Source organism: Helianthus annuus, chromosome 15 (assembly GCF_002127325.2).
Source record: "Helianthus annuus cultivar XRQ/B chromosome 15, HanXRQr2.0-SUNRISE, whole genome shotgun sequence".
Lineage (NCBI taxonomy): Eukaryota > Viridiplantae > Streptophyta > Magnoliopsida > Asterales > Asteraceae > Helianthus > Helianthus annuus.
In genome coordinates, this window is record NC_035447.2 from 28,311,426 (window position 1) to 28,326,825 (window position 15,400).

The following is a 15,400-nucleotide window of genomic DNA, read 5'->3' on the forward strand; positions in this document are numbered from 1 at the left end:
GCAATTTGAATAATAAGAAGCAATACAGATTCATCATTATAATAATAAGAAGCAATTTTAAATTAACCTAATTCATAAATACAGATTCATAGCAATTTGAAATTAACCTAATTTATGTTTCCTGTGGGATTGCGTGGTAACTGTTGCTGCCATATACATGGTTAACTACAAGAATGATGTTGAATGAAACAAATTGTTGTTTTGAAGATAATGCCATTGGATCTCTCAAATACTCTCAAGCCCTCACCTTCTATAGGGATTAAAAGGGTGTTGAATACAGATTCCAACAGGGTGTTGAATACAGATCCCAAGCAACCCCACAGGAAACATGTGTTGAGAAACATAAATTTGCAGGGTCGATGAGTTTTCGTCACGTACCTGAAGAGGAAGAGGAAGAGGATAGAAGAGGCTTGAAGAGGTGAGGCCATGTCTGTGCGAGGAAGAGCCTTAGGTGTTGTTTGTTTTTTCTGCGGGAAAAGGTCTGCAGTCTACGGACCACATCTGCAGGCATCTGCAGGAGAAGAGGTGGACCAAATGTCTGCAGTCTGCAAGGAGAAGAGGGTTTGTTTTTTTTATATATAAAAAGATCTTCACACACATAACACACACATAACACACACAAACGCACACACAGACACCTCTGCGCTCTCTGCCTTCCTCATCACCACCAAGCACCACCGCCTTACATAACCACCGTCGTCACCACTACACCACCGCCCTTCACCGTCTCTCTCTCTCCTCTCACAGATCTCTCTCTCCTCCCTCGATCTCTCTCTCTGCCTTCATCACCACCACCGCAAACCCTAGCCTTGAATTCTCTCTCTCTCTCTACAAACTCTCTCTCTCTCTACAATCTGTCACCACCACCGCCATCTCCTTCTCCGGCCAGCCGTTTCTCCGGCACGCCCATCTCCTTCTTCTCCGGCGCACGGCGGCGTGAAAGACGGTAAGTTGTTGGTTGGTGGTTGTTTCTTCTTAAAACCGGTAAGTTGGGGATTTTGAGTGGGTTTTTGGATTTGAGGGGTTTTCATGGTGGTTGTGGTGGCAGGTGGATAGTGGTGACGGTAGTTGTGGTGGTGGCCGACGGGAGTAGGTGGGGGTTGTGGCAGGTGGATGGTGGTTGCAGGTGGGGTGTGATGGCAGGTGGGTGTTGGTGACGGTGGTTGTGGCAGGGATGTGGTGGTGGCGGTGGTGGCAGGGATGTGGTGGTGGAGGTGGTGGCGGTGGTGGCAGGGATGTGGTGGTGGAGGTGGTGGCAGGGAAGAAGAGGTATGTGCCAAGAAGAGGTTCCAAGAAGACATGGGTCATTGTCTGCGTGGTGAAGGGTCTCGCAGACCTTTTTTAATGAAAGGTCTGCGAGAAAACAAACAAGCTGCAACATCCAAACGTCTGCCCGCGTCTGCGCGGCGCAGATATAAGTGGCCAGAAGTGCTTCTGGCCAAAAAACAAACACCACCTTAGAAGAGGTTTTTTAATGAAATCACTTCCAAAAAAACAAACAAGTTACAGACTCAAACGTCTGCGCGAGGTCTGCATGGTGCAGACATAAGAGGTTATGAAGTGCTTTTTACAAAAAACAAACACCCCCTAAGGGTATTCTATTTTCGCTTTTCTTGGCTTCGGGTAAGGTTATTAATCAACTTGAAAGTTATCGTGCTAATTAGGCATGTAATCAAACCGAACGAGCATGAACAAGGTCATGTTCGTGATTGTTCGTTAAGGGAATTAACATGTCCGCGAACTCTTCACGAACATCTACCGAATATAAGTTTATGTCGTGTTCGTTCATTAACACTGGTCTCGGACACAAAGGAACGCATACAAATAAAAATGAACGTAAAGAACATTTAATTTGAAAATGAAAAATAAAAATATTGTTAACCTTAAACATTGGACATAAGTAGTTTAAATACAACCATCAAATTATAAATCAAACCATAAGAAGTCTATTAACAACCATCAAACTATGAATTAAGTTTACCTAACTAAGACATAATTAATTCAAAACATGTCTTGAATGTCCAAATTTTAGCTAATTTAGAAAATACAGGGTTTTAAGTTTTCAGTATGTTTAGATTAAAGGTTTATTATTATTATTATTATTTTTAATATAATCAAACGAACACGAACGAACGTAACTGAATGTTCACGAACGCAGCCGAACGAACAAGACCTTTGTTCGTGTTCGTTCGCTAAGCTAACCGAACGAAATTTTTTATTTGTGTTCGTTCGTTAAACTAATCGAACAAACATAAACGAATTTCCCGCCAAACAGTTCACGATCAGTTCGCTGAACGTTCGGTTCGTTTGCAGCCTTAGCTAAAACCCAAAATGGGTAGCAGAAATTTCCTTAATTTCTTCGCGAATGTGTGTAAAAGATTATTATCACAGTTGAAGTTGAAGATTTTAGAGAAAGAAAGAGAGTATCATTTTTAACTCTTTGTAATGGTGGATGAGACATCGGTGTACTAGCTTTAGAAGGTTCTATAATGGTGAAAAGTAGACGGTGGTGTGAGTGTAAGGGTGGGTTTTGGTGGAGATGGATGATGTCGGGTAGAAAATTTTGAAAGTAATGTTCGTAGTTTGGAGTTGGCAGGTGGAGATGATTGTGCAAGGTGGTGGCTACGGGTGATGGATGGTGTAACAACCCGCACCTTCGTGTGTTGTTACTACTCGATACGCCTAGCACCAGAGATTCGGATCATAATGCAACTATATCAGATACATCGTTGCATCGAAGTATAATCGAATATTTACGCATATTCTATCACTATTACAAAACTATTTTCTTAAACAATTAACGCTAACAAGGACTTTCGGGTGAGTACCATGCCTCCAACCATCGTGACGATGATGGCAATACGAGCAAGTAGTACCCCGATAATCATTGTGGCACATCACATCGAAGAACGCACTCGAAGGCACGCGTAACTCGACCATCGCACCGAATATTGGACATATAGATACGTATATACGACCCTCTTGTGATTTATTATAATAGATAAATAAATAATAAATAAATATGAACGAAATAAATGCCCGAAGCTATCGCAACGCAAAACGCCTAACGAAACTGGCCAAGGCACCTCCGAACGGACAGGCTGTCCGAACGGATGGCCTAGCCGATCGAATGGGCCGTCCGAACGGACAGGCCAGCCAATCGGGTGGGCCATCCGATCGAACAGGCCGCCCGATCGAACGGGCCAACCGACCCAAATGCCCCTTCCACCTCTTCTTCCCTCTCTTGCCTATAAATACCCCATTTCACTTACCTTTCACCCTGATGAGAAGCTCCCACTCGACCAGCACGCTCTTGGGCTATTTTCTCTCGATTCCTCATGATTCTTGTAAGTTTCTAACACAAATCTCGTACTTCTTTGATCTAAGCTCAATTCTACACCTTTCTACCTCTCAAATCTCCACTTTTAACCATGAAATCTCTGGATTTTGGGCATTCTAGGGTGATGTCACCTTGGAGTTCTTATGAACTCCAAGGATAACGTCATCCCATGAAAGAACGACCTGGATCTGGGAGATTTCCATATGTTTTTACTCGGATCTAGTCTAAATCTATGTTTTCTAATCAAGAAGTTGTGTGAATCCAATGATTTGAGGAGTTTTAAAGATGATGTCATCATAAGTTCACAAGAACTTCAAAGAGTGACCTCATTTTCACCAATAAACGACTCGAATCTAAGTATTTCCACCTGTTTAATAACGAATCTCACCTAAATCTATGTTACCTAGCCAAAGTGTGTGTGTGTTTTCGGGTTAAACGTGGGAAAAGTAGTCAAGAACGGCCAGATCTGATGGAACGGGGTGGTTCCCGGTCGTAGAACGGGTCGGACTTGATGGGATTCTAGTTGTTTAGCATGAAGAAACACCGCCACGATCAAAACCGTCAAAGCATGCAAAAATTGTCGAAAACAGTGGTACGGGCCAGTCGATCGAACAGTCCGTTCGATCGAACAGGCTGGTCGATCGAACAGGCCATTCGATCGAACAGCCCATTCGATCGAACAGTCCATTCGATCGAGCAGACCATTCGATCGAGCAGACCATTCAATCGAACAGGCCATTCGATTAAATAGCCCATTCGATTAAACCATCCATCCGACCAAACTTTGGGAACTTCGTTATCGTTTAACGCGCCATCAAACGCTCATGTAATCAATATGTAACCAGGTTAAATCAAACGCAATCTCAATCGATCCAAATCAAGCTGTGTTTACTCGTCAATTAAGCACTGTGAGTATACTTGACCCCTTTTTATCGAATTTTGGGTGTAACATACGTTCCTTATAAATCTAACTCATCAACGAATCATTTAATCAGTAAATTTATCACTTGCGAATAACTGTTTGCATAGATATACGTGATGCTAGTTACATGTGTGCTAGGACTTATACTCGTGACGTCCCACCACGACTAGTATAGTACTATTGTGCCCGACGAGGTCTAGTTATGCCATCGAAGAATCGAGCATCAAGGACTTAGCTGGTAGTATTGGTTTTGTGAGTATATATGTCGTGTGTTACGTCTATGCATGTGGAAATTCGCAGCACTTTTAATCTATTATACTACTACATATCAAACCCGTATACTCGCCAATACTTTTGTATTGACAATATTTTAACGTATGTTGCAGGTTAGTTGAAGTCTTCATCAAATCAAGCTAGGAAGTCTAGAAACTCACCTAAAATCTAGGTTGTCGGATTGGAATTGTTCGAAAGGACAAGAAATCTGTGATGACTTATGTGATTGTATTATTTGTTAGTATGGGATAACGAATGCAATAAATATTATCGCAATATAGTTGTTATGGATCCTCTTGAGCAATCTGATTCGCCTAGTGCCGCACCCCGATGATTCCGCCATCGGTTGGGGTGTGACAGATTGGTATCAGAGCCATAACTATAGGGAATTAGGCAAGACTCGACCTAGTCCGGGTCGACGTCTTAGAAATCGACCTAGTCTATAGTCTAAGCACCCACAGGCTGACTCGTATGAACCCATTAGGGTTTGTATTGCGCCTACTTGATGCTTTCAATCGAAATTGCAAAAACTACGACTTTGTGTGAACCCCGCATACTACAACTTCACACGAAGAAGCCTTCCCTAAGGCTGGAATACTACCTAGCCTTTCCTAAGGCTGACACAATACACATGTTTTCGAAAATACTCGCATCTTACAACCGAGTAATCAAGTCGAGACCAGGTGTGAAAACCAATAACTCTCGATAGGATTGCCCACCCAACGCATTTTTCCAGCACGAGTATCTTCCGTTGAGTTAGGAGTGACATCCAAACCTCGACGAAAGCCTCCATTTCGAAATTCTAGTGGAGCTCTCGGATTCATTCGACGAGCACAACCACAATTGGGAACGAAACTGTTAAGTCAGGGGTGAAAACCCGTACCTTAATGAACCGTTCCACCCCCTAAAGGAAATAGTTTTCAAAAAGCTGTCACCAAGGACTCGATCACCACAATGACTCGAGCCACGCGATGACTAAGAGGACGAATGCCATGAGCTGCATCCCAGTGGAAGCATAAGTCTCCAAAGTCAACGCGCGTGCGCAAACTTGTTGGGTGTGATTGGGTTACCTTGGGTAGTCGACGCCTAAACACCCGAGGCACTCCAAGTATTTTATCAAGCCTACGACTCGCCGGATTTTACGTTTTGATGAACTTAGCCACATTTTGAGTGTATAATTACGATTTTTCGCTCCCTGTTTTACAAAACGCACAACTCGCACAACCATCGCAATCCAAAACAAAGACCGAATGTTCGCAATAAAACTAATGTCTAATTGCCTGCTTTTCTCTCGCATTATCCCTCTCAACGCGTCCTCGCGCATTCTAAGCCATAATATATGTGTGCAAGTATAAACTACAACTAGCTATATCTACGTACAACCAAATTATTGTGTGAGAGTCTAGGAAGTTTCGTATCTCCTATGTGGCTCCTACGTGAAGTCTATTTATATTACACATTACAAGTTTCGATCACGCTCAATCGCATCGTAAACTCAAAATCATTATGATCGAACCTCATTCCAAATTCCTCTCTGTCTAGATGCCTTCCAACAACTCTACCTCGAGATGAACAGCTAGGAGAAGAGCCAAACGAAGTGCCGATAAGAGGATTGCCTCGCTTGTGACCAAGGAAGTGGTCAAACTCATTCCTCAAATTGTCGCTTAAGTGCACTCTCTCAGCAACTCTCGAGCCTCGAAGGACTCTAAGACGGAAGCGCCGCAATCTACTTTTCTCTACAAACACTTTAAAGCCTGTAACCCGATGGAATTCATAGGTGAATGAGGAGTGACACAACTACTCCAGTGGTTTGATTCTATCGAAGTTACCCTTCGTCAAAGTGGGTGTCCCGATAGTTTCCGTACTACTTGCGCTACCGGAGTATTTCAATCACGAGCACTCGACTGGTGGACAGCCGAACGCAACAAACGTGGGATCTGCGCAGCTTACGCCATCCCTTGGGATGAGCTGAAGGAACTCATGAAGAAAGAATATTGTCCTCGATACGAAGTCCAGAAGCTAGAAAACGGATTTTGGGAAATCAAGCAAATCGAAGGTGACAATGCGGGCTATACCGCAAGGTTCAAACAGCTTAGTACGATCTGCCCAAGTCAAGTCAACACTTCAGAAAAAGCCATTCCAAAGTACATCCGCGGCTTGCCTAAATGTGTGGGTGATTTTGTCGAAGCTGCAAGGCCTGCTACCATCGAAGAAGCCTACCGTTTAGCCGCAGAGATCAACAGCAAACGAGTCCTGGACGGATTTTTCTCCAAGAAGCCTGTCAAACAAGCTCATCAAGCAATCATCATCAACTCTTCCGACGATTCCTCTAGCAAGTCGGCCGATGGTTCATCTGACGACTCCTCTGAGGGTTCTTCTGAGGATCACTCCGACAATGTCTCCGTCAAATCATCAGGCGAATCCGACGACGACACTACATCATCTCAGGAAGCACAACCTAGCCGCAAACTAAAGACAGTGAGCCCAGACTCTTCAACAACTGGACTGCTGCAACCAGAACCTCTCCGAACAGTCCCAGTTCAACTGAAGCGTGCTTACAATGGGCCCCATCCTCTGTGTTTCATGTGCACATATCATCACCCACCATAAGCAAATTGTCGCTATTGCACAAATTGCCACTTGTATGGTCATCATACGCAGAACTGTCGCGCAGGGCCGCAGCCTTGAGGAATTTCAGCAATGACCGCAGTCCCCCAGAAGGCTTCCACAGCAACGTTATTTTGCTTCTAATGTTGTTGTAATAATACGACTTATCGCCGTCATTTCTTTTATGTGTGGAACTTATTTTATCTACCATCGCATGTGGATTCTATTTCTCTTATACTCACGCACCATCTAAACGCTAGCACTATGTACTATATAATGTATTTTACCCTTACAACACTCTTAGAATGAGGTACGATAGACGTGCAAGGAACAACTAATCGCGGGTGCACACGGGATTTTTTGGTCAGTGCACGGAGATCGACAGATCGTAGTGAAATTCTAATGGTGCCATAATGTTTAAAAGCATGGTCAAGCGTGGTGGATACGTCGCTGGTACTTCCTATATATAAGCGTCTTGGCCATGTCAACAAAGCATGACACCGGATCACGGGACATAAGTAGTAGGGGTAACGCAAGGTATGCCTTACCATGCTACCAAAGCTTCGTGAAGAAAGTGCCATGTAGAGTTGGACGTTATTAGACCTATTATGTAATTATGGTTATTTTCGACACGCTACAAATCGATCGGAAGGCGTGACAAAACTAAATCGCATCACTGCGAGACTTCTCGTAAGTCTGCGAACGCAACGCAATTGCCACATCGATGGACTTGGGTAAGTTCACCCCGAAGAGCAATTGGAGCGACGCAAGACTGGTCGTAAGTCTATAGCGCAACTTAATCGCAGTTTTGCTAGATCTATCTCACAATCTAAATCACTCTATATATGGCTCAGAATCGCAATCGCATCTTGTGTTTATCTCGCAATCCCTACCGTTGGATTATCAACCAGTGTGTGAACTTCTACCGCCTGGTGTGGATCGCTTATTGTGGATCGCTAGACGAGTATCGAAAATCACTCGCCGTTTTTCGCTTTAACGCATTTCGCGCCTATTTCACCAACTCGATACTCTTATCGTGTGTCGCTATCACTCATCAATATTCGTGTTATCTGTGTTAAGTTAGCACGCACGACCTCGCTTCACGAGACAAAACTAATAGTGTCGAAACATGGTGGTGTTTTAACCATATTAGCCGACTTTCGTGGAAAAAAGGCCATGTGGGCTAGCATTAGTTACTGTTTGCGGTATATTCGACTCAATCGAATCGCATATCGCTCGCAACGCAACAATTGTCACTTACCATTTATTAGAGTCTATTGCTTCTTCAGATCATCGATTATCGCTTGGGAAACACCACAGTGTGTAGTATTAGGGCACATGACATCGCTTCACGAGACGAAACTAATATGGGGAATGTCGCGTTTGCCGTATTAGCAACTCTCATGGAAACATGCCATGTGGGTTTTATGTGGAATCGAACTGAAAATCGCGTTATTCGCAATTGAAATCGCGTCATTCACCATCGTTTAACGATCATCGTATCGATGTTTTCGTGTCATCGAACTACTCGCACTCGCTACCAACACTTGTCTGCATCCAATTCGCTCCTATTCACGACTCAGTTTAGCATCCTATCGCTTGGACCGATGGAACGAAATTCTATTTGTATCTTATCGGCACGCGTGACACCGCCTCACGAAACAGAGGTAATATGGTCAAAACATGGTGGATACGCCGCTGGTACTTCATATATATAAGTGTTTTAATCATATTAACAAACTTTCGTGGGAAAGTGCCACGTGGGGCTCGATGTAAATTATTTTTCCGTACTGTTAAAGAAAACCAATTTTTATAAAATTTTATTAAAACCATTGGACGAGTGAAATTTCCTTACAACATGGAGGAAACATCGAATTAGTTTAGCTCTGTGCCCAATGGAAATTTATAAGTCCAGTTTTCCTTAAAACTTTTGCAATGACAAAAAGAAATCTTCCCGAAAACGATGGTTCGACAATCGAGTTTCTGCTCGAACCCCCGTTATAGGAGAGTTTTTCTTCAAAACTATTTTTACCACCAAATCCTTTTAAAAGGTGTAAATCTTTTATTAAACTAACAAAGACCCTTTCCATAGCGCTGGTGTGGACATCGATGCAGTTAACGCCGCGCCATGGGGAGTTTTTCTTAAAGCATCCTCGAAGATTAACCGACTGTTTGTAAAATTTAAAACGCTATGGAATCGCTTTTGTGTGTGTTATCGTTTTTCGTTGTTCAAATCGTATCCTCTCATCACTCTCGCTCGTGGAATCTTAATCGATCGCTCGCTTATCTAGACGCTTTTAATCGCTACTCTCATTCGCATCAACTCTTACGACCCTACTAATGGATTAATTTCGGGACGAAATTTCCTATAGCAGGGGAGACTGTAACAACCCGCACCTTCGTGCGTTGTTACTACTCGATACACTCGTTACGCCTAGTACCAGAGATTCGGATCATAATGCAACTATATCAGATACATCGCTACATCGAAGTATAATCGAATATTTACGCATATTCTATCAATATCACAAAACTATTTTCTTAAACAATTAACGCTAACAAGGACTTTCGGGTGAGTACCATGCCTCCAACCATCGTGACGATGATGGCAATACGAGCAAGTAGTACCCCGATAATCATTGTGGCACATCACATCGAAGAACGCACTCGAAGGCACGCGTAACTCGACCATCGCACTGAATATTGGACATATAGATACGTATGTACGACCCTCTTGTGATTTATTATAATAGATAAATAAAAAATAAGTAAATATGAACGAAATAAATGACCGAAGCTATCGCAACGCAAAACGCCAAACGAAATTGGCCAAGGCACCTCCGAACGGATAGGCTGTCCGAACGGATGGCCTAGCCGATCGAATGGGTCGTCCGAAAGGATAGGCCAGCCGATCGGGTGGGCCATCCGATCGAACAGGCCGCCCGATCGAACGGGCCAACCGACCCAAATGCCCCTTCCACCTCTTCTTCCCTCTCTTGCCTATAAATACCCCATTTCACTTACCTTTCACCGTGATGAGAAGCTCCCACTCGACCAGCACGCTCTTGGGCTATTTTCTCTCGATTCCTCGTGATTCTTGTAAGTTTCTAACACAAATCTCGTACTTCTTTGATCTAAGCTCAATTCTACACCTTTCTACCTCTCAAATCTCCACTTTTAACCATGAAATCTCTGGATTTTGGGCATTCTAGGGTGATGTCACCTTGGAGTTCTTATGAACTCCAAGGATAATGTCATCCCATGAAAGAACGACCTGGATCTGGGAGATTTCCATACGTTTTTACTCGGATCTAGTCTAAATCTATGTTTTCTAATCAAGAAGTTGTGTGAATCCAAGGATTTGAGGAGTTTTAAAGATGATGTCATCATAAGTTCACAAGAACTTCAAAGAGTGACCTCATTTTCACCAATAAACGACTCGAATCTAAGTATTTCCACCTGTTTAATAACGAATCTCACCTAAATCTATGTTACCTAGCCAAAGTGTGTGTGTGTTTTCGGGTTAAACGTGGGAAAAGCAGTCAAGAACGGCCAGATCTGATGGAACGGGGTGGTTCCCGGTCGTAGAACGGGTCGGACTTGATGGGATTCCAGTTGTTTAGCATGAAGAAACACCGCCACGTTCAAAACCGTCAAAGCATGCAAAAATTGTCGAAAACAGTGGTACGGGCCAGTCGATCGAACAGGCTGGTCGATCGAACAGCCCATTCGATTGAACAGGCCATTCGATCGAACAGGCCATTCGATCGAGCAGACCATTCGATCGAACAGGCCATTCGATCAAATAGCCCATTCGATCAAACCATCCATCCGACCAAACTTTGGGAACTTCGTTATCGTTTAACGCGCCATCAAACGCTCATGTAATCAGTCTGTAACCAGGTTAAATCAAACGCAATCTCAATCGATCCAAATCAAGCTGTGTTTACTCATCAATTAAGCACTGTGAGTATACTTGACCCCTTTTTATCGAATTTTAGGTGTAACATACGTTCCTTATAATTCGAACTCATCAACGAATCATTTAATCAGTAAATTTATCACTTGCGAATAACTGTTTGCATAGATATACGTGATGCTAGTTACATGTGTGCTAGGACTTATACTCGTGACGTCCCACCAGGACTAGTATAGTACTATCGCGCCCGACGGGGTCTAGTTATGCCATCGAAGAATCGAGCATCGAGGACTTAGCTGGTAGTATCAGTTTTGTGAGTATATATGTCATGTGTTACGTCTATGCATGTGGAAATTCGCAGCACTTTTAAACTATTATACTACTACATATCAAACCTGTATACTCGCCAATACTTTTGTATTGACAATATTTTAACGTATGTTGCAGGTTAGTTGAAGTCTTCATCAAATCAAGCTAAGAAGTCTAGAAACTCACCTAAAATCTAGGTTGTTGGATTGGAATTGTTCGAAAGGACAAGAAATCTGTGATGACTTATGTGATTGTATTATTTATTAGTATGGGATAACGAATGTAATAAATATTATCGCAATATAGTTGTTATGGATCCTCTTGAGCAATCTGATTCGTCTAGTGTCGCACCCCGATGATTCCGCCATCGGTTGGGGTGTGACAGATGGTGGAGGAGATGTTGGGAATTCCGTTGACGGAAACGTTGGCCGGAATCTTTAAGTAAAGAAGAAGAGACGATGATGGTGTAAAAATAATAGACTAAAAAAGGCGCAATCACCATTTTATCTTTTGACAGTTAGTGGGTAACGATTGATTTTAACAGAGTTTAGGTCCAAGGTCCAAGACTGATGTAGTAAGGACTAGACAGGAGGTAAGGCAGCAAATTTTGAAATAGGGGATAAGAGTGTAAGCGCCCCCAAACCACAGGGGGTAAAATTGCGATTTACTCAAATTCGATTACTTCACGTTTTGATTCAACCGTACATTGAGTTGAACTGAGTACGTCGAGACATGCGCTTTCATATGGTTTGCGTATGACATAATGCTTGGACTAATCCATTCGTTTCAATTCGATTTATGCATCGTGTCCACGACGCATCGTCTGCGGGTCGTATTATGAAAATTGCAATTTATGTGTCGGTGCAAAGTTAAGTTGGTCTACGTTTCGATGTAATATTTTTTGGGGAAACAAGTCAGGTAAAGTACAATATGTTTTTTTGCTTATTTTATGTACGTTTTCAGTTCTACGTTTCGACCCCACCGCAACGCCTGATGCGTGTTAGTGTATATATGTTTTTAGATATATATTTAAGCCCTTTTTTACACTTTTAGCCAAGTTTTAAATTTATAAAACACGATATTTACTAACACTAAGCACACATATGGGCAAGTGCACCCATCGTGGACGTAGTATAGTGTTGGTAAGATACCGAGGTCGTCCAAGGACACAAGAGCTTTTAATACCGGTTTATCCTCAACGTCTAATCAAATCAAAAAGGTTAGAAAAATGTTTTAAACTAAGAAAAATAAAAACTAACTAAATGCTGAAAATAAAAATAAAAACAGATAGACAAGATGAATCACTTGGTTCCGACACGTGTATTAGTATAACCTTTGATTATTTTCGCACTTTTGCACTTGTTTAAGAGATTATCTTAGTTATTGTAGTAGGCCCCTCTTTTGAAGGCGACGTTACCCTCAACCCAGTAGTTTGAGTCAGCAAGGATACAATCCTAAAGGGTCGGATTATTGAAAGATAATGAATTAAGTTATTAATGCAAATTATGGTAGGCCCCGCTTTTGGCGGTGACGTTACCCTCGGCTAAGTAGTCTGAGTCAGCAGGGATACAGTCCTAAATAGCCGGGTTATAGTATTAATAGTAGTTAACTTATGAGGGGGTCAAAGAGTTTGGATCCCCGCCATCCAATACCTATGGGCATTGAAGGAGATCCTACTAAATTTGACCCAGGTCCCAAGCAGGACCTCTAAACGCTGAACAAGGGCAAGACCCTTACCAAACCGTTCCCTTAACCCCCGACCAGGTAGCCAACATACCTCCATATAGACCGTGGAGATATGAATGGTGAAAATCTTTTATTTTATATAGACAGTAAAATAACGCCAAGACACCACGGACAAACGATAAGGAAAGATCACCTTCAACATAAGTAACTAGTTATTAAAGTCATTAATACAAAACCAAATAAAAAATGCAAAAGATTAAAAATAAAAAGTATTATACTAAACACTTGTCTTCACCAAGTGATGTAAGAGACTTAGGCAAACATGGCCTTGATTGTCAAGAACTCTTACGATCAATTTTGGATCCCGAGACGACTCACACACTCTACGATGGACAATGGATGATGGTGGTGGATGATGGTGTTATGGTGGTGGTGGGTGGTGGATGAAGTGTGAGAGAGATGGTGTGCCAAGGGATGAGAGAGAATGAAGCCAAGCCCCTCTATTTATAGGCTGAACAGAAGGCTGGACACGGCCCCGTGTCCGCTGGACACGGCCCCGTGCCCGCCTGACACTCTCTCTTTTCATTAATTGTAATTGCGAATTACAATTAATGCGTCTGCTGTACTTTCACCACGCCCCCGTGCTCGCTGGACACGGCCCCGTGGTGGGCAATGGAAGCTTCTACTGGTTTGTCTTTTCTGCTGCTTCCTGGGCACGCCCCCGTGTTCGCTGGACACGGGGCGTGTTCAGACTCTGTTTCCTTCTTTTTGCCTTGGGAGGTGCCGTTGAGGGTCCGGGCAGTCCACTTTTGTTCCTTTTCTTGTATTTATGGTAGAATTAGTGGTCTTTTTGCTTCTTTTGTGATTTTGAGCTCATTTCATCCTGAAAATACAAAAGGAAGACAAAAACACTCTTTTTCCAACATTAGTACTTAAAAAGGGTTAGTTTTATGCCTTAATTGATGTGTTTTATATGTTGCATTTTACACACATCAACGCCCTAGGGATAAAATTTGTGCCCTTGATATGAATATGTCTTTTGGTTACATGTGTCAGTTTTCCCTTGATACACGTTCATTTAACTAGAGTTTACTCCTTTCGTTCCTATTCCTAAAAAATATTTTTTACTTACATGTTTTTATTTATGTGTCCATATAAATTCTAGTTTATCTACTTTTCGACGTATTTTTTTTTTTTTTGAAATAAGTCAGGTTAAATATATTATATTTTTTTGCTTATTATATGTATATGTTTCCAGATCTATGTTTCAATCCCGCCGTAGCGTGCTAGGACTAATTAAAATCTCAACCCTTGTTGTGAATATGTCTTTGGATTAGACGTTTCAATTTTCCCTTGATACACATTTTATGTATATTTGTATGTTTCCTATTAATGAGTCGGGTCACATATAAATACAATATACTTTACATTTTTATCTAACCGCACTGCTATTGAGTTAAATTGGATACGTCAAAACATGCGTTTTCATATGTGTAACCCATAACATAATTAACGCTTTGACTAATCCGTTTGATGCTTGTAAAGTACCCATGCCGCAACGCGCACGGGTCTAACTAATCTTCCTTGACTAGACTAGTGTCGGCTGTAACATTGTTTCTTGTCATTTACTGATAAAGAAGACAATCTGGTCAAATTTATTATCACTAGTTGATTTGCCCCGCGCTTCACGACGTCATTTCAGCCGATATCAATTTGGTTTGTTTTCGTATCGGTATGATACAGACATTCGATATAGCAATCACCACATGTTTTACATCGATTGAAAACAAAAAAAAATGAACATGGTACCGGTATCGATGTTGTTTGGATGATATAGGTTCAGTTGGTCATAGGGATGGCAAAAATACCCGAGCCCGATGGGATACCCGAAACCCGAAACAAATGGGATGGGTATACCCGATACCCGACGGGTATTGGGCCGGGTATGGGATTAGTTTTCAGAATTTTCGCGGGTATGGGTCGGGTATGGGATTAGGTGATACCTGACCCGATTACCCGAAACCACATACCCGTTTACCCGAACAATATACCCGATCATATACCCGATTTTTTTTTAATTTATATTTTTTTTTTCATTAACACTTGTCTATTGTTCATTTATTTTAGTATGTTCATAATATGAAAAAATAAGTTTTCTTTTAGTATATGCATTTGATAATAGTATTTTTATTTTGTATGTTGTGAAGTATATACATGTAAGTGTATAAGTATAATAAAATTATTATTAATTTATGAAAAAACTTATATGTAGGCAATGTACATTTTTAATTTATAATAGTTGTTGTATAAATAGAATTATATAATAATTATAATAGTAAAAAAT